Source organism: Puma concolor, chromosome B3 (genome assembly GCF_028749965.1).
Source record: "Puma concolor isolate L17-30 chromosome B3, mPumCon1.1.hap2, whole genome shotgun sequence".
NCBI lineage: Eukaryota > Metazoa > Chordata > Mammalia > Carnivora > Felidae > Puma > Puma concolor.
In genome coordinates, this window is record NC_141672.1 from 73,004,075 (window position 1) to 73,031,903 (window position 27,829).

General features: G+C 38.8%; 1 long non-coding RNA gene and 1 other non-coding gene across 2 annotated transcripts; one reads left to right on the forward strand and one right to left on the reverse strand.

Annotated features, from left to right (window-relative positions):
* The first annotated feature begins 288 nt into the window (after positions 1–288).
* LOC147580055 (uncharacterized) lies at positions 289–26,339 on the forward strand. The gene is made up of 2 exons (XR_015251873.1): positions 289–601; positions 24,545–26,339. It is a non-coding gene; the product is annotated as an uncharacterized LOC147580055 (long non-coding RNA).
* On the reverse strand, positions 3,989–4,095 carry LOC112856533 (U6 spliceosomal RNA). The gene has a single exon (XR_003223107.1). It is a non-coding gene; the product is annotated as a U6 spliceosomal RNA (small nuclear RNA).
* Positions 26,340–27,829: the final 1,490 nt, after the last annotated feature.

Below are 27,829 nucleotides of genomic sequence, written 5' to 3' on the forward strand. Positions count from 1 at the left end.
ATAAGAACATATGTAATATTTCAGATCAAGTCTCTGAATACAAGCAATGTTGGCATTCAGCGTTCCTGCTGCAAACTTTCTCATATCCCGTCCCATTGAAGCAGAGCTACATAAACTAGTGTGTTTCCAGTTTTTCGCTGATTATGGAACATTTCCATTGAATACCAGGGATTCTCAGTAAACATTCATCTTCTCTGTCAGCTAGTTTCCCTGTATCATTTCAATTGATCTTTATCGCCTTCAGCAATAACTTCTCTCCTAAGTTTAATTTTGAGAGCTTCTGTTCTCTGCTTCTTGGTGCTCCGTGTCTTTAAAATGTCCACTTTTTGTTTTCTTAACCAAATAAAAGTACTCGGTTTGAGGTAGCAGGCAACAGATTTGTACTGATTCATGTCAGTGCCGAGTGCCCTACCAACCTATGGTCCAACAGAAAGTTAGCAAACCAGCCGATACTGACGCTTGACTAACAGGTCTCTCTTTGGTGAACAAGGCAACCATCAGCAGCAGACCCACTGTGGAGTCTCCTGGGAAAGTGTGAACATGACAGTAAACAGCTTACATCAAAGACATTTCAATTCTGCAACAAGCCTTTCTGCTTCGGGTAAGTGATATACACCCAAACAAAACATTGATCGGAAGACCCATTTCGTCTCCTTTGGGGAATTGGAGCTATAGGCAGAATAATCCTGCTAAGTGTGATTTTGAACATTAAAATGAGTTCCTTTTAGGAAATCTAGAGGCTGAGAGAAGCACCGTAAATTGAGTAGGGATTTCATGATAATAAAAAAAAAGTCTTGCTGCAAATAAACATGAACATTGTAAAATTTGAACTCTTTCTTTTAATTAGGCCCGTCAGCTGGGGGGGGGGGGGGGCTATATTTGAGGCCATCTCTGTCTGACAGGTTGCCGTTAACATAAAATGGAGAATGGTTTACATTGTCTGCACAAGCACCCTTTGACCTGTTTGAGTGGAGAAGTGTGTGTATTCATTGTTTTTTCCTGATTTCTGATAATATGGAATTACAAAGGAGAGCTGACAATAGAGTCTGAGTGTGGGACATGGAAAGAGGGTAATATTTGCTTTCCTGGCATGTGGACAGGGCTGATGTTGTGGGAAGTTTCCACTTACTCTACACACCCGTTTTGGAATGTCAGCAGATGTGAGAGTATCCATGGAAGCCACCTAAAATTGCCAGATGATGATGCTTTGGTCTATGCATTCATCCTAATCTTTACCCTTGTAGAAAACAAGGAATTCAATTAAGCCTAAATACCACCCTTTATTTTTCTCTTCTACTTTTATTCCTGAACCCCAAAAACTTGATGCACAGCATAGGTCCCAAGATGGGAAGAGGCTGTAAAGATTTTGGTTAGTTACAATGCTTTAGCCATATCCTTTCCTGAGTCTTACACAAAAGGTGACGAAAAGCAGATGGCATTTGGAGCAGCCACGTTTTTCCTGGGCCAAGTTAGAGAGGAGTCCTGTACCTGCTGAGGTTCTGACAACCCACGAAGAAGTTAAACCCTAAACCCAAGTTCATCTTCCTGCTTTGCAAAAGACGACTGTCTTGTCACAAGTGATATTTAAAATGTTAACATTTGTGCTAAACTAGCACATAAAAAGTAGGCTTTCCTTAAAAAAAGATAAAATATTATTTTCTCACCTTTTTTGTAATTTGAAAATGAGCGAACATATTGTACTCTAAATCTTAAAACAGATACAAGTCTGAAGTGAATCAAAGAAAGAAGTAATAAATTGCCTCTGGAAATCCTATGTTCATAGAAACATAATAATAAGAGGTGTCTTATAAGACCATGAGTTATATCTCACAATGCTAATAAGAGTCATAAAAAGCAAACAAACAACCAAACAAGTCTTTATGGGGAGGTGAATCCTCCTTCTCAGTAATTATATCATCTTCCTTTATAAATACTTTTATAAAATAGGCTCTCCTTTCATCCCACAGCAGTATCCTTTACTGAGGATATACTTAAGCATCCTAGAGCCCTTCTCTTCTTACAACCAAACAAATAATCAAGAAACAAATTGTCTTTCTGTTTATTCGTTTTGTTGCAGAGAGGAGGAATTTCCTGGAAGAAAAGGAAAACAATCTCTTCACATTTTGCTCACTAAAGGGCAGTAGTGAGGCCCCTGCCTCGTGAATAACCTTCATTCTGAGTGTGCTGTAAATATTGAATAGATTGTAAAAGTCTGCACATATATATTAATATCATTGCATTCTTCATAATGAATCATTGCAGCATACTTTTTAAACTCGATCTTGTTTTTTATCTTTAACATAGTAGGAAATTGATTACAGAGGTCTATGGCATGACTTTTTCTTTACTGACCATCCAAATTTCTGAGAAATGCAAATTTTTAATTTTTTCTTTCACGAATTGCATGTAGATACAAAAAGTGATAATTCCTTTATATTTAGAGCTAGTCAAAGGCTCCTTGAAGATAGTGGCCAAGTTTAATTTTCATAGCTAAATATTTTCAGTGAGGATTTTTAAATAATTTAAAAGATAAACAGAAGATATAGTATGTTAATCAGATTTTAAAGAAACATAGAATAACCTGCATCTTTTAGGGGTTTTTAATGTTTATTTATTTTTTCTTTAGTAATCTCTACACCCTACATGGGGCTCAAACTCACAACCCCAAGATCAAGGGTCCCTTGCTTTTCCAACTCGGCCAACCAGGTGCCCTGTAACATTCATCTTTTAATTTGGAAAATAAATACTTAAAGGGAACTTAATTGTCTTTTCACTATTCTAAAACAACTGACCAAATGTGTTCATTATATAGAATACACTTGATCTAAATCACTTGTGTTATTTACCTATTTTTTTAATGTTTACTTTTTTTTTTTCAGAGAGAGAGAGAGACAGAATATGAGTGGGGGAGGCGCAGAGAGAGAGAGGGAGACAGAATCTGCAGCAGGATCCAGGCTCTGAGCTGCCAGCACAGAGCCTGATGCAGGGTTTGGACTCACCAACCGTGAGATCGTGACCTGAGCTGGAGTCAGATGCTTAACCTACTGAGCCACCCAGGCGACCCTAAATCAGTTGCGTTATTGAATTGGGTTAATACAAATGGTTCATCTAGTAACTACAAACAGGTAATCTTAAAATGGTTTAAAACAATGAAATAAATAAGATCACTATTTATACTGGGAACAAAAAATGGAAGACTAACTTTCCTGTATAGTATGGGGAATTACATTGGACAATTATTCAAGATTTCCCCTTATTAGTAGGAAAAACAAGTATTTGTAAGGAAAAGGAAGAATGTCTTATGTTTGTTAAAATACTTGATCAAAATCAGATAATACTATTATTGGTATTATCAATTCTTCCCACTATTCTTTAGAGATAAAAAATACCTATTACAATATTTGACATGGTATATTGATATGTCCACAGGTCTAGAAAATGCTTAGTTTCAATAGACAGTGGTCTATATAGCCCCGGGCCAGGGAGGGGAGAAGCAGTAAACAAGCTTAGTATCAAGTGTTCCTGGCTCTTAGGAAATAGGGTGAATTCGCCTCTCATCTAATGCCAATTAATGTGCTTCTTTCCATTTTATCAGAGAATACAGAAAGTGACAGAGTTAGAGGAATTAATTTTCTTTAAGATAAAATCCAAAGAATATCCACCTAATCATACCAATATTTCAATGTTTCCTAAATAATTTAATTTCTTTTCAGTGCCTCTTCTAAACCATAGAGTAAGAAAAATAGAAGAGGATAAGCAATATTGAATATAATAGTATTGGAGATAAATCATAAAATATATTGGCCCTGGCATATGTCCATAGTAGTGATTGGAATCTATATTAATATAATCTTTCTATGGGGAAATTTGACAATGTGGTAAAGTAGTTTTTACAAAGTTCCCATCTTTGAAACAGTTATTACACTTAAAAAATAATTTCTAAGGATATATGATAAACAGTATGTACTGTGACAATACTTTTTTTTTTTTTAATATGGAACGCTTCACGAATTTGTGTGTCATCCTTGCTCAGGGGCCATGCTAATCTTCTCTGTATCGTTCCAATTTTAGTATATGTGCTGCCAAAGCGAGCACTGACAATACTTTTTAATAGCCAAACAAAAAATGAAGTGACCTGAATACCTACCAATAATAAAATGACTCTTTAAATTATGGTATTTCCACCTTATAATGTTATACATGCCTTAAACTTATTTTTATAAATTTATATAAAATTTTATAAATTTTTAAAATTATACAAATTTTATAAATTTTTATAAACTTTTCTAAATTGAGATATCAAATACAAACTTTTATAAATGGTGGGCTATAATCACATATTTATTAAAATATAGTTAGAAATAGCTACATGTATATGTAGGACTTCAGTTTTTTGTTTCTTCTTATATATGTTCCTAAATTTGGGTGATACACATGTATTCATTTCTGGATAGGAAAAGATTATGAAATGAAATAATGAGAAAATAATGTCACCTGTGATAACATAAATATCACTGCAGGTGAGGAACTCTGAAAAACTGCTTTGAGACCTGTGCATAAACTGTAGGCATGCCAGGTCAGGTTGAAGGCAACCACAGAATGTCTGGAAGTGAACAGGTACAAAAAAAGGCAGGCAGGAAATCTAAAGCCAAATATCAAAACCACAGCAACAACAATAACAACACACATGCATGCTCAAAAACTTCTATTAAAAATGAATACTAAAAAAACCTTCAATTTAGAGAGACAAAACAAAATGTCTTCAAAGGAAATATTAAAATTTTCTCAACAGAACAGAAGGTGAGAGTAAAAGGAAGCAGGAAAGAAGATTGGTATATAAAGAATACAGCACTTGAAGATAGTCATAACAAATACATCCAAAAATGTGATAGAAAATATTTAACAACTATTTTCTTCTAAAAAAGTTCTAATTTTTATAATCTGCCTATTTCTGTGGAGCTAATAATCCTACCATGACCCATTTTAAGCTGCTACTGTGAGATGCCATTAAAAGAACAGTCAGGAAGAGATGTGCACAGTCATTTCTTGTGCACTGGTATAAGCAAGTTCCTGAAACCATTAAATATACAACAGTAAATTACAGCGTAATAAAAATAATTGTAAATGGATAAAATTCACCTATTCAAAGGCAGAAAATATACCTACATATTTTCTTTCAATAATTTTTCATAATACACAAATAATTTGAAAATTAAGAGATAACATACACTCTAAAATACTGATCAGAAAAAAAAAACACAGCCAAAAGACATGCCACACCCATACAGAGTTTGGAAAAGACATAGGTATATATAAATCTCCCAAAAAATATCCAAGATTTTACTACAAAATATACCAAAGTAAAATGCATTAGTAGAAAAGATAGGACTTTACATAATAAAAGAAACAATTCTCAGTATCTCTCAGGACATCAATACCACAAATTTGTATGCATCCAATAGCACAGTCAAAATGTACAAAACCAACTCATGGAAACTAAAAGGAGATTCGAACACATTTCTATCAGAAACCTACAGATAAAGCATTTAAAAAAATAAATGAGTTTAGTAGTTATTTATGGACTCTTAAGCTAATAGAGAACATACAATGTTTTGAAGCTCACATAAAATATTTACAAATTGGACCAAGTGATAGATCAGAAGTCTTTGCATGTTTCAAGTAGTCAATGACATACAAAATATATTAATTACAATGCAGTTAAGTTAGGAATCAACAACTAAGAAGTGGGATCATTTTTATGTTTAGAAATTAGAAGTAGTACCCTTCTAAAAAGCAATGAATTCAAGAAGAAACCGTAATAAATTTAACAACAATAAAAGAACTACAAATCAAAAGTCATGGGCATCATCTATTAAAACTTCATTCAAAATAATTACAATGTAGTAGGATACTGATTTAAAATAAAAGATGTTTGATAAACATGGAAAAGTATAGTGAAAGAAAGGGATTAGAAAAATACAGAGAAGTTAACGTTTGAGCTGCATTTTGAAATACAAATAGAAAAATTCCAGGATAATTTGGGGGAGGATATCATTTTAAGTGAAGGGAGCAACATAAGTAGCCAGCAAAATATTAAGAAATGTGATATGTTTGGGGAAACACAAATAATCTAGTCTTACAAGGTGATACAGTGAGAGATAAAATTGGAAAGTAAGTGGTGATCAGACAAGTAAGCCTTTTAAAATATGTCAAATTAGGGGAGTGGTAGGTACAGGCTATAGTTATGGAATGAGTAAGTCATGAGGGTGAAAGTTATGGCATAGGAAATATAGCCAATAGTATTGTAATAGTGTTGTATGGTGGGGTGCCTGGGTGGCTCAGTCAGTTAAGCATCTGATTCTTGGTTTCAGCTCAGGTCATGATCTCACCATTTTGGGATCGAGACACACATCAGGCTATGCATTGAGCATGGAACCTGCTTGGGATTTTCTCTGTCTCCGTCTCTTCCCCTCTCCCCCTCTCCCCCTCTCTCTCAGTCAAATCAATAAAAAATGGGGGGATAAAAGGTAGCACCTGGGTGGCTCAGTTGGTTAGGCGTCCAGTCTCATGGTTTATGGGTTCAAGCCCTGCATCAAGCTCTGTGCTGACAGCTCAAAGCCTGGAGCCTGTTTCAGATTCTTTGTCTCCCTCTCTGCCCATCCCCCACTTCCTCTCTCTCTCTCTCTCTTCCAAAAATAAATAAACATTTAAAAAAATGAAGGGAGAGGCCAGAATGGTGGAGCAGCATGGAAATTTTCTGCTTCTCTCAACTCTGAAATATAACTAGATCAGCAACAAACCATTTTGCACACCTAGAAAATTGATCTGAGGATTAACACAACAATTGGCATAACTTGAGCCACAGAACTTGGCAGGTACACAACAGCAGAGAGGTGAACTGGGGGATAGAAAAGCTGTGGAGGATAGGGAACTGTTTTTGTTTGCAGAGAGAGGACAGAGATGGGGGGAGAGTACAGGAAAAGTACTCACCCCAAAAGCAGCTGAAGAAAAGAAGAAAGAGTGGAAGCACCCACAGGGTTTGAAAAAGAAAGGGAGAAAGGAGAAAGGAGAGAGTTGCAATACAATTAGGGCTCTATAAGCAGGAGAGCATAGAGTTGGAAATTCCGCAGCTTGATACCTGGTGGTGCCCTGGTGGCATGGGTTAATCCTCAGGAGCAGACATTAAGGTCTGAGGGGTCATTGGGTCACACAGGGAGAAGATGTTCCCCTGCTGGGAGGACATTTGGTAGAGGTGTATGACCTCCCCACAGGAAAAGGTCCCAGGGGACCCCAGAGAACAGCAACATTTGCTGGTGTTGGAACAAGGACCCTTGGGTGTGCTGAAGCCTTGTGCCCATTGCAGGCTGTGGTTTGCTCTAGTCCCCTGAACCGCTGCTGCTACATGATAGTGTGAACTTTTTCTGTGACAGGCTGGCACCCAGACACAGTCTCTGGCCCTTTGCAGCGGCACAGTCCGACAAGCATTCCTGGGGGCAAGCCAGCACCTGGACATTGTTTGGCAAGACCCTCCCCCAGAGGATCAGTGTAAGTTACAGGACCCTGAGAAGTGAGGGGTTTGGAAACACAGCCCCATCTGATTTAAAATTCTGGAGAGAAGTGCCACCTGGCAGTCTGATAGCTTGGTCATGGGCATTGTGGAATAGGGAGTGGGCGGAAGCTGGAGACAAAGGAGGGGTACCTGATGGCCAGTCGGTGAGAGCACAGAGTTCTCATGCTAGAGACTGGGGAGCTGGGTGATGCCATTTTCACCTGTCCCACACCTGTGCATACACCTGCATGCATGCCACACAGATCCACCCCAATAAGCTAAGCAGCACCACCTAGTAGAGAATGGAGCTGTTACACCAAACGTAGTCCAACTGTGCCAACCAAGCCCTAGAGGACGATCACAAGTCTCTCCCCCTGCTTAGTGTACGAATAATAGAGTGCTTCATGGTTTGAGTTCTAGGGGAAATTGGATGTAATTTCATTCAAATTTAATTCTGTTGGCTGGACTATTCATTTTTTTCTCTTTTTCATTTCTTATTCTTGGACACTATTTCCCATTTTCATAATTAAAGAATTCTTTTACTATATTTATATTTTTTTGTAAGTTTTTTATTCTATTTTAATTTATTTATTTTATTTTATTCTATTGTATATTTTTTAATGTTTAAACATTTTCTTTTTTCTTCTTCTTTTCTTTTTTTTCTCTTTTCTTTCCCTTTTTCTCTATTCTATCAAGCTTCTTTCAACAAGAAAACCAAAATACGTCTAGTATCTAGCTTTCTTTTTTTGATATTTTTGGTTTTAATTTTTTAATTTTAGTTTTTGTTAATTATTTCTCTTCCTCCAAAATGACAAAAAGAAGGAATTCACCCCAAAAGAAAGAACAAGAAGAAATGACAGCCAGAAACTTAATCAACACAAATACAAACAAGATGTCTGAACTAGAATTTAGAATCACGAAAATAAGAATACTAGCTGGGGTTGAGAAAAGCATAGAATCCCTTTCTGTGGAAATAAAAGAAGTAAAATCTAATCAGGACAAAATTAAAAATGTTATGACATGAAATCTCAAAAGGTTGCCATGCAACAAGGATAGATGAAGCAAAGCAGCAAATCAGTGATAAAGATGACAAAATTATGGAGAATAATGAAGCAGAAAAAAAAGGGAAACTAAGGCAAAAGAGCATAATATAAGAATTAGAGAACTCAGTAACTCATTAAAAAGGAACAATATCAGAATCACAGGGGGCCCAAAAGATTAAGAAAGAGAAAAGTGTAGGAGGTTTAGGTACGCAAATCCTAGCAAAAAACTTTCCTAACCTGGGGAAAGACACAGACATCAAAATCCAGGAAGCACAGAGAACTCCCATTAGATTCAACAAAAACCAACCATCAATAAGGCATATTACAGTCAAATTCACAAAACACACTGAAAATGAAAGAATTAAGAAAGCAGCAAGGGAAAAAAAAATCCTTAACCTATAAGGGAAAATGGATCAGGTTTGCAGCAGACCTATCTACAGAAACTGGGCAGGCCAGAAAGGAATGGCAGGATATATTCTACGTGAGGAATCAGAATAATATGCAACCAAGAATTCTTTATCAAGCAAGAATGTCATTCAAAATAGAAGGTAAGATAAAGAATTTCTTAAGGCTTTATTTTTTTATTTTTTATTTTTTACATGAAATTTATTGTCAAATTGGTTTCCATACAACACCCAATGCTCATCCCAAAAGGTGCCCTCCTCAATGCCCATCACCCACTTTCCCCTCCCTCCCACCCGCCCATCAATCCTCAGTTTATTCTCAGTTTTTAAGAGTTTCTTATGGCTTGCCTCCCTCCCTCTCTAACTTTTTTTTCCCTTTCCCTTCCCTTCCGCATGGTCTTCTGTTAAGTTTCTCAGGATCCACATAAGAGTGAAAACATATGGTATCTGTCTTTCTCTGTATGACTTATTTCACTTAGCATAACACTCTCCATTTCCATCCACAATGCTACAAATGGCCATATTTCATTCTTTCTCATGCCAAGTAGTGTTCCATTGTATATATAAACCACAATTTCTTTATCCATTCATCAGTTGATGGACATTTAGGCTCTTTCCATAATTTGGCTATTTTTGAAAATGCTGCTATAAACATTGGGGTTTAAGTGCCCCTATGCATCAGAACTCCTGTATCCCCTGGGTAAATTCCTAGCTGCTATTTCTGGGTCATAGGGTAGATCTATTTTTAATTTTTTGAGGAACCTCCACACTGTTTTCCAGAGTGGCTGCACCAGTTTGCATTACCACAACAGTGCAGGAGGTTTCCCGTTTCTCCACATCCTCTCCAGCATCCATAGTCTCCTGATTTGTTCATTTTTGCCACTCTGACTGGCATGAGGTGATATCTCAGTGTGGTTTTGATTTGTATTTCCCTGGTGAGGAGTGACGTTGAGCATCTTTTCATGTGCCTGTTGGCCATCCAGATGTCTTCTTTAAAGAAGTGTCTATTCATTTCTTCTGCCCATTTCTTCACTGGATTATTCATTTTTTGGGTGTGGAGTTTGGTGAGTTCTTTATAGATTTTGGATACTAGTCCTTTTCCAATATGTCATTTACAAATATATTTTCCTATTCTGTCAGTTGCCTTTTAGTTTTGTTGATTGTTTCCTTTGCAGTGCAGAAGCTTTTTATCCTGATGAGGTCCCAGTAGTTCATTTTTGCGTTTAACTCCCTTGCCTTTGGAGAGGTGTCAAGTAAGAAAATGCTACGGCTGAAGTCAGAGAGGTTTTTTCCTGCTTTCTCCTCTAGGCTTTTGATGGTTTCCTGTCTCACATCCTGGCCCTTCATTCATTTTGAGTTTTTGTGAATGGTGTAAGAAAGTGGTCTAGTTTCATTCTTCTGCATGTTGCTGTCCAGTTCTCCCAGCACCATTTGTAAAAGAGACTGTCTTTTTTCCATTGGATGCTCTTTCCTGCTTTGTCAAAGATTAGTTGGCCATACATTTGTGGGTCCAATTCTGGGGTTTCTATTCTATTCCATTGGTCTATGTGTCTGTTTTTGTGCCAATACCATGCTGTCTTGATGATTACAGCTTTGTAGTAGAGGGTAATGTCTGGGATTGTGATGCCTCCCTCTTTGGTTTTCTTCTTCACTATTACTTTGGCTACTCAGGGTCTTTTGTGGTTCCATACAAATTTTAGGATTGCTCGCCCTGGCTTTGAGAAGAATGCTGGTGCAATTTTGACTGGGAATGCATTGAATGTGTAGATTGCTTTGGGTAGTATTGACACTTTAACAATATTTATTCTTCCAATCCATGAGCATGGAATGTTTTTCCATTTCTTTGTATCTTCTTCAATTTCCTTCATAAGCTTTCTATAGTTTTCAGCATACAGATCTTTTACATCTTTGGTTTGGTTTATTCCTAGGTATTTTAAGATTCTTGGTGCAATTGTGAATGGGATCAGTTTCTTTATTTCTCTTTCTGTTGCTTCCCTATTGGTGTATAAAAATGCAACCTATTTCTGTACATTAATTTTGTATCCTGCGACCCTGCTGAAATCACACATCAGTTCTAGCAGACTTTTGGTGGAATCTGTCAGGTTTTCCATGTGTAATATCATGTCATCTGCAAAAAGTGAAAGCTTGACTTCATCTTTGCCAATTTTAATGCCTTTGATTTCCTTTTGTTTTCTGATTGCTGATGCTAGAACTTCCAACACTATGTTAAACAATAGCAGTGAGAGTGGGCATCCCTGTCGTGTTCCTGATCTCAGGGGGAAAGCTCTCAGTTTTTCCCCATTGTTGATATTAGCTGTGGGCCTTCCATAAGTGGCTTTTATGAAGTGGCTTAAGTATGTTCCTTCTATCCCGACTTTCTCGAGGGTTTTTATTAGGAAAGGATGCTGAATTTTGTCAAATACTTTTTCTGCATCTATTGACAGGATCATATGGTTCTTTTCTTTTCTTTTATTAATGTGATGTATCACACTGATTGATTTGCAAATGTTGAACCAGCCCTGCAGCCCAGGAATGAATCCCACTTGATCGTGGTGAATAATTCTTTTTATATGTTGTTGAATTCAGTGTGCCAGTATCTTGTTGAGAATTTTTGCATCTATATTCATCAGGGATATTGGCTTGTAGTTCTCTCTCTCTCTTTTTTTTTTTTTTTTTTTTTTTTTTTTTTTTTTTTTTTGCTGGGTGTATGTCTAGTTTGGGAATCAAAGTAATGCTGACTTCATAGAATGAGTCTGGAAGTTTTCCATCCCTTTCTATTTTTTGGAACAGCTTGAGAAGGATAGGTATTATCTCTGCTTTAAATGTCTGGTAGAATTCCCCAGGGAAGCCATTTGGTCCAGGACTCTTATTTGTTGGGAGATTTTTGATAACTGATTCAATTTCTTTGATGGTTATGGGTCACTTCAAGTTTTCTATTTTTCCTGTTTGAGTTTTGGAAGTGTGTGCATGCTTAGGAATTTGTCCATTTCTTCCAGGTTGTCCATTTTTTTGGCACATAGTTTTTCATAGTATTCCCTGACAATTGCTTGTATTTCTGAGGGATTGATTGTAATAATTCCAGTTTCATTCATGATTTTATCTATCTCTTTTCTTTTTGAGAAGCCTGGCTAGAGGTTTATCAATTTTATTTATTTTTTCAAAAAACCAACTCTTGGTTTCATTGAAATACTCTACTTCTCTATGGGGCGCCTGGGTGGCTCAGTCAGTTAAGCATCTGACTTCAGCTCAGGTCATGATCTCACGGTTTGTGTGTTCGAGCTCTGCGTCGGGCTCTGTGCTGACAGCTCAGGGCCTGGAGCCTGCTTCAGATTCTTTCTCTCTCTTTCTCTCTCTCTCTCTCTCTCTCTCTGTCTCTCTGCCCCTCCCCTGCTCACACTCGTTTCTCTTTGTCTCAAAAATAAATAAAACATTTTAAAAATTAAAAAAAAAAAGAAATGCTCTACTGCTCTGATTTTTGTTATTTCTGCTCTGATTTTTATTTCCACTCTGATTTTTATTATTTCTCTTCTGCTTGGTTTGGGGTGTCTTTTTGCTGTTCTGCTTTGTTTCCTTTAGGTGTGCTGTTAGATTTTGTATTTGGGATTGTTCTTATTTCTTGAGACAGCCTTGGATTGAAATGTATTTTCCTCTCAGGACTGCCTTCACTGCATACCAAAGCATTTGGATTGTTGTATTTTGATTTTCATTTGTTTCCATGTATTTTTAAATTTCTTCTCTAATTGCCTGGTTGACCCATTCATTCTTCAGTAGGGTGTTCTTTAACCTCCATGCTTTTGGAGGTTTTCCAGACTTTTTCCTGTGGTTTATTTCAAGTTTCATACCATTGTGGTCTGAAAGTGTGCATGATATGATCTCAATTCTTTTATACTTATTGAGGGCTGTTTTGTGACCCAATATGTGGTCTATCTTGGAGACTGTTCCATGTGCACTCGAGAAGAAAGTATATTCTGTTGCTTTGGGATGCAGAGTTCTAAATATATCTGTCAAGGGGCGCCTGGGTGGCGCAGTCGGTTAAGCGTCCGACTTCAGCCAGGTCACGATCTCGCGGTCCATGAGTTCGAGCCCCGCGTCAGGCTCTGGGCTGATGGCCCAGAGCCTGGAGCCTGTTTCCAATTCTGTGTCTCCCTCTCTCTCTGCCCCTCCCCCATTCATGCTCTGTCTCTCTCTGTCCCAAAAATAAATAAACGTTGAAAAAAAAATTAAAAAAAAAAAATAAAATAAATATATCTGTCAAGTCCATCTGATCCAATGTATCATTCAGGGCCCTTGTTTCTTTATTGATTCTGTGTCAAGATGATCTATCCCTTGTTGTAAGTGGGGTATTAAAGTCCCCTGGAATTACCACAGTCTTATCAATAAGGTTACTTATGTTTATGAGTAATTGTTTTATATATTTGGGGGCTCCCGTATTTGGCACATAGACATTTATAACTGTTAGCTCTTCCTGATGGATAGACCCTGTAATTATTATATAACTCCCTTCTTCATCTCTTGTTACAGCCTTTAATTGAAAGTCTAGTTTATCTGATATAAGTATGGTTACTCCAGCTTTCTTTTGAATTCCAGTAGCATGAGATAGTTCTCAATCCCCTCACTTTCAATCTGAAGATATCCTCAGGTCTAAAATGAGTCTCTTGTAGACAGCAAATAGATGGGGCTTGGGTTTTTTTTTTTTTATCCATTATGACACCCTATGTCTTTTGGTTGGAGCATTTAGTCCATTTACATTCAGTGTTATTATTGACAGATATGGGTTTAGAGTCATTGTGATGTCTGTAGGTTTCATGCTTGTAGTGATGTCTCTGGTACTTTGTGGTCCCTGCAACATTTCAGTCACAGAGTTCGTCTTAGGATCTCTTGTAGGGCTGGTTTAGTGGTAATGAAGTCTTTCAGTTTTTCTTTGTTTGGGAAAACCTTTATTTCTCCTTCTATTCTGAATGACACACTTTCTGGATAAAAGATTCTTGGCTGCATATTTTTTCTGTTCATCACATTGCAGATTTACTGCCATTCCTTTCTGGCCTGCCAAGTTTCAGTAGATAAGTCTGCTACTACCCTTATGTGTCTACCTTTGTAAGTCAGGGCCTGTTTATCCATAGCTGCTTTCGGAATTTTCTCATTATCTTTGTATTTTGCCAGTTTCACTATGCTATGTCATGCAGAAGACCGATTCAAGTTACGTCTGAAGGGAGTTCTCTGTGACTCTTGGATTTCAATTCTTTTTTCCTTCCCCAGATCAGTGAAGTTCTCAGCTATGATTGTTCAAGTATACCTTCAGCCCCTTTCTCTCTCTCTTCTTCTGGAATTCCTATGATACGGATATTGTTCCGTTTGATTGCATCACTTAGTTTTCTATTTCTCCCCTCATAATCCTGGATTTTTTTATCTCTCTTTTTCTCAGCTCTCTCTTTTTCCATAATTTTATCTTCTAATTCACCTATTCTCTCCTCTGCCTCTTAAATCCATGCTGTGGCCACCTCCATTTTATTTTGCACCTCATTTATAGCAGTTTTTAGTTCCTCATGACTATTTCTTAGTCCCTTGATATCTGTAGCAATAGATTCTCTGCTGTGCTCTATGCTTTTTTCAAGCCCAGTGATTAATTTTATGACTATCACTCTAAATTCTTGTTCTGTTATATTGCTTAAATAGTTTTTGATCAATTTGTTCGCTGTCGCTACTTCCTGGAGTTTCTTTTGAGGAGAATTCTTCCGTCTCATCGTTTTGCGTAGTCCCTGCGGTAGCTCCAAACTGCAGCGCACTTCCCCTGTGCTGTCCGGAGTAACTTGTGTTGGTTGGCAGGGCAGCAGTCAGACCCAATGACTCACTGTGGAGTGGTGTGGCCCTTGTCTGGGCTACTTGCACACTGCCAGGCCAGTGGTGCTGCTTCGATGGGATCTGGCCAAGGGCATATTAGCCAGGGTGCATCCACAAGGTGCCTGGGCAGGGGGTGGGGGGTGGGAAAGCTTAGTTTGCCTTGCCATCAGTGGTTCCCTACAGGAGGGGCCCTGCAGCACCAGGAGAGAGGCAGGCCCATCAGAGGGATGGATCCACAGAAGCACAGCATTGGGAATTTGTGCAGTGCAAGTAAGTTCAGTGACAGGAACTGGTTCCCTTTGGAATTTCGGCTGGGGGATGGGAGAGGGAAATGGTACTTGCCAGCTCCTTTGTTCCTCCGTCAAGGTGAGCTCTGTCTTCCAGGGCTCAACAGCTCTCCCTCCTGGCATCCTTTCACCCTCCCCACTCTCCAAGAGCAGAGCTGTTGACTTTTAACATTCCAGTTGGTAAGTCCCACTAGCTGTCAGAACTCACAGAGTCTGACCCCTCTGCTTTTGCAAGCCCATCTTGGGGGGCTCTGCTTTGCCAGGCTGGCTGCCCCTTCAGTGCCCCGGCTTCCTCCCATTAGTCCGTGTAGCACGCACCACCTCTCCGCCCTTCCTACCCTCTTCCGTAGGCCTCTTGTCTACGCTTGGCTCTGGAGAGTCCATTACGCTACTCTTCTGGCAGTTTTCTGGGTTATTTAGGCAGATGTAGGTGGAATCTAAGTGATCAGCAGGACAAGGTGAGCCCAGCGTCCTCATACAGCACCATCTTCCGTCGAAATCTCAAATATGTAAGGCTTTAAACTATGCTTCTGAGGGAGGATCCCATGCCCACCTCTTTGGTTTCCATCAGTTGGCTAGAGCAACTCACACAACTCAGAGAAACATGTTTCTCACTAGATCACTGGCTTATTACAGAAGGAGATAAATCAGGAACAGCCAGATGGAGAAAATACACAGGACCCAGTGTGGGGAAAGGGCACAGACGTTCCAGAGTCTCTCCAGGTGCTCCTGCCACCCCGGATCTCCACGTTTTCACCAGCCCACAAGCTCCAGATAAAGAGTTTCTAAGACAAACAAAAACTAAAGGTATTCATGACCACTAAACCAGCCCTGCAAGAAATTTTAAGGGGGATTCTCTGAGGGGAGGAAAGAGAAACAAAACAAAAAAGGCCAAAAGCAACAAAGACTAGAAAGGACTAGAGAACATCACCAGAAACTCCAACTCTACAGGCAACATAATGACAATAAATTCATAAGTTTCAGTACTCAGTCTAAATGTCAATGGACTAAATACTCCAATAAAAAGATATAGGGTAATAGAATGGATAAGAAAACACGATTTGTCTATATGCTCTTTACAAGAGACTCATTTTAGACCTAAAGACACCTTCAGATTGAAAGTAAAGGGATGGAAAACCATCTATCATACTAATGGGTATAAAAAGCCAGAGTAGCCATACTTATATAAGACAATCTAGATTTTAAAATAAAGACTATAAGAAGGGTTAAATAAGGGCATTATATCATAATTAAGGGGTCTATCCACCAAGAAGATCTAAGAATTGTAAACATATATGTCCCCCAGGTGAAACACACAAATATACAAATCAATTAATCACAAACATAAAGAAACTCATTGACAGTAATACCATAACAGTAGGGGACTTCAAGACCCCACTTACAACAATGGAAAGATCATATAAACAGAAAATCAACAAGGAGACAATGGCTTTGAATGGCACACTGGACTGGAGGGACTTAACATATATTCAGAACATTTCATCCTAAAGCAGCCGAATACACATTCTTCTCTAGTGCACAAGGAACATTCTCCAGAATAGACCACATACTGGGACACAAATCAGCCCTCAACAATTTCAAAAAGATTGGGATCATACCATGCATATTTTCAGGCCACAATGCTATGAAACTTGAAATCAACCACAAGAGAAAATTTGGAAAGACAACAAGTACTTGGAGATTAAAGAACATCCTACTAAAGAATGAATGAGAAAATTAAAAAGTACATGGAAGCCAATGGAAACGATAACACCCAAAACCTCTGGGATGCAGCAAAGTCAGTCATAGGAGGGAAGTATTTAGCAATCCAGGCCTTCCTGACAAAGGAACAAAGTTCTCAGATACATAACCTAATCTTACACCTTAAAGAGCTGGAAAAAGAACAGCAAATAAAACCCCAAAACAGCAGAAGATGGGAAACATTAAAGATTAGAGCAGAATATTGAAACAAACAAACAAACAAAAAGCCAGTAGAACAGATCATTGAAACCAGGAGATGGTTCTTTGAAAGAATTAACAAAATTGATAAACCCCTAGCCAGTTTGATCAAAAAGAAAAAAGAGGGGCACCTGGGTGGCGCAGTCGGTTAAGCGTCCGACTTCAGCCAGGTCAAGATCTCGCGGTCCGTGAGTTCGAGCCCCGCGTCGGGCTCTGGGCTGATGGCTCAGAGCCTGGAGCCTGTTTCCGATTCTGTGTCTCCCTCTCTCTCTGCCCCTCCCCCGTTCATGCTCTGTCTCTCTCTGTCCCAAAAATAAATAAACGTTGAAAAAAAAAATTAAAAAAAAAAAAAAAGAAAAAAGAAAGGACCCAAATAAATAAAATCAGGAATGAAAGAGGAGAGATCACAACCAACACTGAAGAAAACAAAAAAAAAAAAAAAAAAGGAAAAAATATTTTAAAAATGTGCTGTATGGTGACAGATGGTAGCTACCCTTGTGGTGAGCACAGCATAACCTATAGAGTTGTCCAATCACTATGTTGTACAACTGAAGCCAATGTAATGTTATGTGTTAACTATATGTATGTCAACTATACTTCAAACAAAATAAAACAAAACAAAAACAAAAACAAAAGCAGAAGGAGCAAGTGAAAAGTGGCAACAATACATATCATATTCTAAAGTGATCATTTAGATACATGTTTTATCTCTGCTGAGATACATATTGTACCTACTCCCTTTGCTCTTATAGAAAAAGAAAATCATTTGAAAACTTGGGATATATCATTTGCTGTAGGCATATAATTTTTAACATAACTCAAAACTAGTTGAGACAAACGAGTTAAACCACAGCAAGTGAAAATCCCTGATTCTAGAGAGGGATTATATATATTCATACCATGAGAGTACCTATAATTCATGACAAGCAGTATGGTTTAGGAGAAAAACAGTACTGAATTACTCAGATTTTCTCCTAAAGCTGTTGGTAAGCATTTGAGTTTTATATGGGTTAGTAACATGGTCAAATTTGCATTTTGGAGGGATTGCTATGGTACCACTCTGGAGAACTGAGAGGTATGGGGTTGGGACTATTAAGAGGGCAGACAGTCTAAAAGCACAGAGATCATGAAGGAGGCTATTAAAGTAGTTCAGATAAGATATGGTATGAGCTGCATTAGAGGAGAGGCAGTAGGATTAGAGAAGGGATGTATTTGAAAGTCAGAGAGAAATGTAGTGGATGAGAATATCAAAGGTGATTAAATATGGAAGGTAAGTGAGAAGAAAGGGACTGGAATTAATGTTTGGTTTCTATCTCAGAAGACTGGGTAAAGACTAGCTCAGGCTGCCACAACAGAATACCAGAGACGGGGGACTGAAGAAACAGACCTTTATTTTGCCTAGCTTCAGAGGCTGAGAAGTCCAAGATCAAGGTGTCAGCAAGGAAGGTTTTATTCTGAGGTTTCTTCTGTTGACTTGCAGGTGGTCACCATCTTCCTATGTGCTCACATGACCTCTTCTTTGTGGATATGGGGGAGTGAGAAGAGCAAGCTCCTGGAGTCTCTTCCTTTTTTTGTTTTTGTTTTTATATTTGTTCTTTTTAGAGAAATAGCATGTGAGCAAGCTGGGGAAAGGAGCAGAGAGAGAGAGAGAGAGAGAGAGAGAGAGAATCCCAAGCAGGCTCTACTCTTAGTGTTGAGCCTGATGCAGGGCCCAATCCCACAACCCTAGGATCATGACTTGAGCTGAGATCAAGAATTGGTTGCCCAACTGACTGAGCCACCCAGGTGCCCTGAGGAGTCTCTTCTTTTAAAGGCACTAATCCCATCATAAGAGCCACATCCTCATGACCTCACCTAAACCTAATTACCACCCAAAGTCCCCACCTCCATATACCATCACGTTGGGGATTAGAGCTTCACCCTGTGGATTTTGGAGGAAACAATTTATATCATAGCAGATGATAATGTGATAACTGTGAAGTGCAATAGAGAAGAAAGGCAAATTTGTCTAGGAGGGGTAGGGTAAAGGGAAAGGGGAAGAGCATCAGCTTAATTTTAGATAGGATGGTGTTTAATTTCAAGTGCCTTAGGAAGAGCAGGTGAAGATTTCTGGCAGACACTTGGTTATGTAACTGTAGAGTTTTCGAAAGTGTGGGGGGATTGATATGGATTTATTTATTTATTCTTGAAAAACATAGAAGTGGAACATGTATGATGGAAAGGGGGCTATGGATGGAGCCCTTGGGAACACGGAGACAAGGGTATACATAAAGATAGAGTGAAAGAGACAGAAGTGGTGGACGGATGGGATGAGAAACAGAAATCTATGTTGTCATAGAAACAAGAGATGTGATTGTCATCATCCGCAAAAAATTCAAATAAGTATTCTATTCATTTGATTTGGGCATTAAGATGTAATCAGGGAATGTGTTCCTCTGACAATGCCTTCATCTTGTACCCAGTTTTATTAGCTCTGCCCATCCTTTGTCCCACTCTGCCCAAGAATGACCCTGTTAATTTGCCTGCTACTCTAGTTCTGGTTCTGGGACTACAGAGAAGGACCCTGCTCTGCTCTCGTGAGTTACTCCAGATAGTAGAACCCCAAGTACTGTTCCAGTACCCTGTGGGATACCCCCTGTGACTTGGGGTTGATTCTCTCTCACCCAGACCACCCTCTTGAATAACGCTACTGTGACCACATGCTTTAGATGCTTCCCCCATTTCTGTGTCCGGCGAATTCCCCAATCCTGTCCCCTCTGTGAATGATCTGGCCTATTGCTTCTGGAGGGAAGCCTCAGATCCTTTCTGGATGCTTTATATATTGGATACATTTTGCTTTATGATCTGCTTCTTAATCCCTTTGCTCCCTATCGCTTTTGGAGAGCATTTCTTCAGCAGGGCCTCTCAGTTCCTTAGAATTGCTTTTTTAAGGCAGTAACTGCTAGTGTTTGCAAGTCCAACTTTACTTTTTTAAAAACCAAAAAGGAAGGAAAAAAAATAAAAGAATTCTCTTAAGCCCACAGGAAGCATTATGGGAAGAGAGGCCAGGCTGTCCTGTGACTCTGCATTTTAAACAGGTATCTCTCCTCATGATGAGAATTACCTTGGCCTGGGTTGAGCTTTCCCCATGGACCCTTTCCACTTAAGCTTTTTATTTAAAAAGTAAATTGGGATTATTGTATTCCCTCCCTTTACTTTGGAAGTAAAAATTTTAAATTAATTGTGGTCTAAAATGATAGCAAACAGAGAGGTTCTGATAGCAGTCTGGTGGCCTCTTGTTTAGCCAGCAGAGATTTCTGTTATTGCTGCTGGGAATGGCTTGGCTGAGGTATTTTTAATTTACATTTTTTCTTCCTCTAATGAAGGATTGAATTATGACTTACTATAAAATCCCCCAGTGTCGTGTCGTGGAGAGAGAGATGTTGACTGACTTCCTCTGACTTGATTGGAGTGGAGCTATTTATTGGAGCTAGGTTTTAAGTCACAGGGGTGGCATTCTGAAGGAGTTTTGCTTTTAAGGCAGCACTATCTGGAAATGCCTTTAGCTCTGTTCAGTGCTTCAGCACAGCGGGCAGTGTTGTAAAAGATAAGAAGGGCATTTCTGTACCAGTGGCTGGCGTAGCACTACTGGGTTGTCCACCCTGGTAGGATCAGTCACCATGGTTCTAAGTCAGGAACTTCCCTGGCCCTACTGAACCTGCTTCTGCCTGGGAAAATAGGGAAATCCCAAATGTCAGCCTCTGGATATAGCCACCACCTGCCAAGAGAACCATCCCCAATGGACAGGACAGATTTGTAAACAGTAATCCCTGTGCTATAACAATAGCTCTCTGCCTGCTACATAGTGGGGATGGTAAAAATGTGGATGTTGCAAAATGTAATCACTGGCCTGGAAATTTCCCTTCTGTGGCAGATGGTAGGATCAAGAGCAAAGACAGACATGTCCTTCCACAAACCAAGGGCAATGGTTACACAATAGGCTTAGGTAACAGCCACTAGAGTAGACAGCTTTAGGCAAAACCCAGGGATATGTAATAAAATAACTTCTTTGAATCCGGACAGCTTGGATGAAACATCTTTTGAGGATATTGGACTGGAATCCCGCTATAAGCATGGGCTACCCAGTTCAGACTTCAGGCAACAGAGTAGTTGTGTCAGGTTTGTCTGTGTCTTGAGACAACTGCACTCTAGACATTACCATATTTCAGAAAAAGAATTTTAAAAGAAAGGAAACAGCACCCAAACTGGGAGTAGAACTCAAGCATATCAACCTTGGAATAACATTTACTCTGTGCCTCCAGTTTTCTGAAAACAGCTTTAACCAAAAAAATAGTTTTTGAAGTTGCCTATGAGAGAATCTGTCCTGAAGCTTATGTGAGAATTTTGTTATTGGCGCAGCACCAACCAATATATGGTCTCTCAAGGTGCATGTTCATTTGTTTGCACTCACCTTATATGTAACTGGTGCACCCCCAGCTCATGTTGCAGAGATAGAGCATTTTCCTGAGGATTGAATTAGACATGCTGTGGAGTTCAATTAATGCACTTTTTCTCTAAATACAATGATTTTCCCCCCAAGCATTAAGCCAACTAACACATGGAAAAGATCCTTTAATGTTTTGTAGAAAACAGTCCCCACTTGGTAATGTACACGGCAAGTTGAAAGATGGCGTTCTGGTTTTTCCAATCGCTTCAAAAAGACACACTATTTCCTATTTATTGTTTCTGTTTGGCAAAGATCAGATTCCTAAAAGCAAGAGGGAGATAATTTCCTGAAGAAATTGAATTTTCTTTCTGAATAATTAAGGCCTTGGGAGTCCAATATTTAGAAAAACTTCAACTAAGGGCTTACAAAATAGGAAGATTAAGAAGAAACATTTTATTTTCTGGTGTCGTACAATTTAAGCCTAAAAGGCAACTGAAAATTGTCTCTCATATTGTTGCAGACATCAAATTGTTCAGATCATATGGTGCAGGAAAACAAAATTTTCTTCTTGTTTCTGTTGGACTTTTTGGTCAGACAATAATTATTCATGAGGAATAACGAGGGTCCCTCAATGCTGCAAACTCAACAGTTGATTTACCAACGAATGGCAAAGCCTTGATAATCACTTGTCTATAAGTTCAAGGACTACTGGCAGGGTGGGGGGAGGGGCAGTTGTCCTTGATGTAGTCTTATGTAAAGAGGCAGGAGACAGAGGAGAGCCACACAAGTGTCACCTCCTTGGGGACCAGAAAGTATTGATAAGCATGTACCTGTGTCACAATGATATCACTCAATGGTTACAATCAAGTGTGTATGTTAATAAGGATATGCCATAATAGTAATCATGTTTCATGCTAATTTTTAATGAATTGAGAGCCCTATATTCTTACTTTGTTCTGTTGAAAGTATTCAGCTGAGGATACCCCCATAAATAATAGATATCTAATTCCAGGGTTTAAAAGAGAGTTAGATTTTAGATAAGAAAGTACAATTCTCTAGGAGCAATTTGATTTCCTTGAATATAGCATCCTTCTATTTGTAGCGGAAAAACTAGTGATAAGCATATTTTGTTTTAGTAGGGTTTTACCTAATAATACTAAGATTCTTTGGACCATTCATGCATAAATGACAGGAGAGGAAATGGCTGTCATTCATCCTATAATATGAAGAAAAGGAGAGTGGTCAGGGTCACATTATCATTTGGAAATGAGGATGTGCACTGGGATCTTTGCAGCCCCCTGTTCCTGTCCTGTCATTCTTTGAAGGTTGGAAAGCTCGCTTTCCTCTTTGTTCCTATCAATCTGCAAAATAAACTGAGCACCTGATCTTACTCAATCCTCCTGTCCCCTACAATCTTTATTTTAGGTGCTGAGCTACGATTTTATATCATTAATAATGTTTAAAGACTTAAACTTTGGACAATGTGCCAGATCCTACATATCATGACCTCCTCCTCCGAAGCCAGGTGATTGGGATTGGGGAGCAGGAAAAGGTAGCGTGAGTTCCTGCCCATGAATGTGACTTTCTAAGCATAAATGAGAATGACAAAGGAAAGAGACCTTTTCAAAATATAGTCAAAAGGTCTCTGTCAAACTACCAAGCTGAAATTCGTACTACGACTGACCCACTGCCTAACTGCTTGTAATTGGTTTCTCTTCCAAAAAGAAGTAGGTAATGAGAATTTGATTCTAGCAATTCTCCGTCTCAAACAGAATTCTGTGGGAGCTGCTGCTCTCTTTCTATGTTATTTAATTTCTCGCTGAAATATGAGCTCAGGTTTTCATTGGAAACCGTTGGATTCTGAGTTGATTTGGAACGCTTAGAGACCTAGACGAACTGTACCATTTCGAATTAGGTCCCATGTTCCAAGTGTTGAGGTGTGTTTCTAACATCTGTGAAAGAACCTGGGACCGTCTGTCCTCTGCCAGTCCCACCGCACTGTGCCGTGGTCATAATCCATTCAGCAGCAAGGAACGGGTTCTCTTGTGTTCAGCAAAAACAGGTACTTAATTGGGAGGCCTTCTTTTCTACTTCATGATTCCAGCTGGAATGTACAGGAACCATAAAGAAGTTTGTGATTGTTCTTGCCCCATCCGTGTCCTTCACTGTCCAGGCTTACACCTGTTTTACAAGGAGCATACTGCCAGTTGCCTACATGCAGTGGGAGAACTAAGTAGGGATCCTAATGGGCGAAACAGATGGAGGCTAGAAGCTCTTGCGAAGTTAAAAGAATTGTGTGCTTAATAGACTAAATGCTTAATAGCAGTAATAGCTGCCAAGTCACCACATAACTCACTGATATGCATGGACTGTAGCTGCAAGAAAGTGACTGCTTTCAGTCTCAAGGACTTTCCTAAAAATTCAAGGTTGTAAGAACCTAACCTAGAGAATAATTACTTGTCCAGACGTGATAACAGACTCTGGCAGAACAAAAATGACAGCTTGATTCACAGACAAATATAAGTCGGTCTTGGATGTCTGGCTTCCATTTTTCTGTGGAGAGATAGATGTCTTTAAAAAGCCTCAGCAGTGAACATCCTGTCAGTTTAAAAGGTCAGACACTGAAGTGTATCAGAAGAGATGATGCTGCACAGACCATTGAGAGAAAAGAAAATGATTTCATTATCCTCGTTCATCTGCTATGGATTAATTCAGTTCCCATCATTGTGGCAATTAAAGCACTTTTGTAGAGCTGTCCTGACCTAGTTGAGGTGGAACCAGGTAATAAAAGGCAGCGGCAGGGAGGAGGGCAACTATGGCTGAGTTAATATTCCTTAGGAACAAACGATGTTTGGAAAAGAGTTCGGAGTTGATATGTGCAACTGCATCTGATGAAGAAAAAAGCCTAAACAAAGAACAACCCCTAGAAATATTTCCCTCTATGTCAGAAAGTGACTTTTGCATCTTGGGTAGCCCGTGAGTCACGCCAGGGCTTGGAAACAATCACGTAAAAAAACGGCATGTTTTGCTTTTCACAGGGGACACTACGGACATGAATGAGAAGATAGAAGAATTCTGGGAGAACTGCTACCCTCCTGGGTCAAAGATGGGGCTGCTTTTCTGCCAATTGGACCTTCTCAGTACCTGAAATGTAACATCTAGAAAGAGAACACATCAGATCCTCCTAAATTAGTTTCTTCTGATTCTGTTTGCTCAGTCACTCCAGCTCAAAACCTCTGTCACCATGTTTAACTACTTGTCTAGTACCCCTCATATTACTTGCCAATTTATATTCATTCTGTGTCCACTGCCTTCACAATGTCTTCTTTATCACTTCCCTTCTTTCCACTCCCACTTACACAGTCCTCACAGAAGCCCTCATTACTCCTCACTTGGACAACCATAATAGCTTTCTAACTGTCTCCTCACCTACCCTTTCCAAGCCCTAATGCATTCTACTCGCGACTGACATATTAATCTTCCTAAAGTCTATCTTTAATCATGTCATCCCCTTGCTTGCAAATGTCAAATGTCTTCCCAGTGACTACTAAATTAAGTACTAAGTTTTCACCCTAACATTCAAGGCTCCCCAGAGTAAGCCTTAGCTGATCATTTGTGCCTCATTTCCCATTAGTCTTCCAAGCCCCTTATGGTCAATCTAGACTATGAGCCAATCCTCAGTCACATCTCCTGAGCAATCCCTCTATTCATTCTTGTCTTTCTTCAAAGAATGTCCTTTGCCCTCATTTTAGCTTAGAATGCCACCCATTCTGCAAGGTCAGTCATGGAATGCTTCATGGAACATTTCTGGACTTTCCCCTGCTGAATATAGTTTCTCACCACTATTTGTGCCTCCCTTAAAGCACTAATCACAGTCCCGTGAAGAGTTAAAAAGTTGCAGGGACTTAGAGCAAGGAGATCTATCCAACTTACTCTCTCGTGAATTGGAGCAAGAATGTAATCCTTTAAAAATCTCAGTTTATGTAATAAAATTCAACAAATATTTGTTAAGAACCATCTCTATGCTTGGAATATAGCAGTGAACAAAACAAATACTTACCTTCTAAGGGAGATGACAGATATACAGGCCTTTAGAAATATACAAGGTGGGCATCTGGATGGTTCAGGTGGTTAAGCATCTGACTCTTGATTTGGGCTCAGGTCATGATCTCAACAGACTAAAATTTGTATTTCAGGTTTGAAAAGAATAGCCTTTTTAAAAGAGACAAAGAATTCTGTGCTTTCCTGATTTCTTTATAATTTTCTCTATTTCTTTGCGTACTTAAACTGAAACTTGAATCCAACATTTTTAAGTCACAAACAGATAATGTTTCTTCACATTACATTTTCAGTATGGAAAAAGAATAGATTTTTCTTACCCAAAAACCCCTACCAAGGATCACCAGGAATTGCAATATACCCACTGATATCAACTCTATGGTAGATTCCGTCATGAATTTTTAACTGCATACATGAACCTATTTTATGTCTCAATTCTTACTTTTCTTTGTTCTTTTGTTCCCAATTTACACTGCCTAATTGCACCGTTTGGGCCTTTTTAAGTTTTTAAAACTCCTTTCTAGAACAAGGCTTCGACCAGCCAACCAATAAACAAATAAGCATGTTTATACCCTGTAAGCACGTACTAGATATGAATTCCTGCTAATGGTCTCTGGCTCCCAGATGAACTGGAGGAAATAAGATGTATGCATAGTAGGGCAACTACATTCTTTTAGTTCCAGATTGCATGGGTTTCAGAAATCATATAATTTTGCTTTCTTAGATTTGTGTTTCTTACACCGGCTCATTATGGAAAATAAAATGTATCCCACATTTCTGCTATCCTTTTATTTTCCAGTGGGAAGGGAAAAAAATAATGATCCATCGAAAGTTTCTATAAAAGCCAGCACCTATGTTGCCCAAACTTCAATGTATATGTTTATTGCCATTATTAACATTATGATTACATTTATGTTTTCTGTAGTCATTTTTCTCAGTATTTATTAAGATAAAAGTGTTGCCAACAGAATTCCGACAGGTATTCTATTTATAGTCCTAAAATTAAGGCAAAAAGTGATTTTAGTTCTAATAGTTTCGTTACCCAAATAGTTTGTACCAGTAAAAGCAGGCAATCCATTAGTGAAAAAAATAATTATCTCCAATTCCCCCACATTCTTTCTGCACAGATATAAAGAATTTATACTTATGGGGACAATAATGAATAGGTATGAGCCTCTGCACAAAATATCACACAGGCTTTGGTAAAATACAATGTAATTCTAAGGCTAGGATAGCAATAGATAAGCATAGGCAAAGGAAATATGCATACAGAACACAAACATCATCATGGAATATTAAGGTAGCTCCAATCTAAATGTGGTCCATAGTTCTAGAAAGTAACTCTGTGTGTAAGTTCTTAAACTGTCTTTATGCTGCAGAGAAAATGACTTGCCATCAGTCTGAGAAAAGAAACTGAAGAAATGCATTTGACGAGGCCGCAAAATAAAAAAAAATAAAATAAATAAACAAATCCCGTGATGAAGATTGCCATATTGGATATTATATTATTTTAACATAAGGAATAAAAAAAGATTAAAGAGTGACATTTGGGGGAAATGAAGCCATAAGAAGTTCATATTTTAAAGAGCAGAGCGAACAGATGAAGCGTAAAGTGACAGTGTTATTATTTTTTGTTATTAAGATTATTGCAGCAGTCGCTTTATATTTTGATTCACTGTTTTGATTCATGTTGAAGCCTGGCTCTTTTGAGCACTAGAGATGGCTAGATCAGAGGACAAAGGAGACAACTGTGCCTGAACCTAAATGTCATTGGCACTGAACCAATGGAGACCACTAATGGAGCAGACAATTCATTCTCATTTCTGGATGGCTAAATTACCTGCGCTCCACCAAGGAGAAACAATAAAAAAGATATACCATGTGGCATCACTTACAATTTGGGATCTGGCAAACAAAGAATTCTGGGTGTCAGAGTAGCTGCATTCCGGCAACAGGCGGCAACAGCAATGCGCTCCCGGTCTAACAAAATTCCAGCTATTAATTCAGGTGACAGCTCCCTTTGGCCAATATGTACAGTCGACATTGAGTAGGACTGCTTGTGAAAAATTTCCTTCGCATCCTTAGGGCAAGTAAAAAGGAATCTCTGTTACCCGCTACCATCCCCAACTGTCATCCAAGATCTTCCTCCATCGAGTTTGATTATCATTCACAGCAGAGCGTCTGGGAACATTTCAATTGAAGTGATCTAAATATGCTTAACTATATCTTTAATTTGGATTCAAAGGAAAGTTACTTAAAGGATA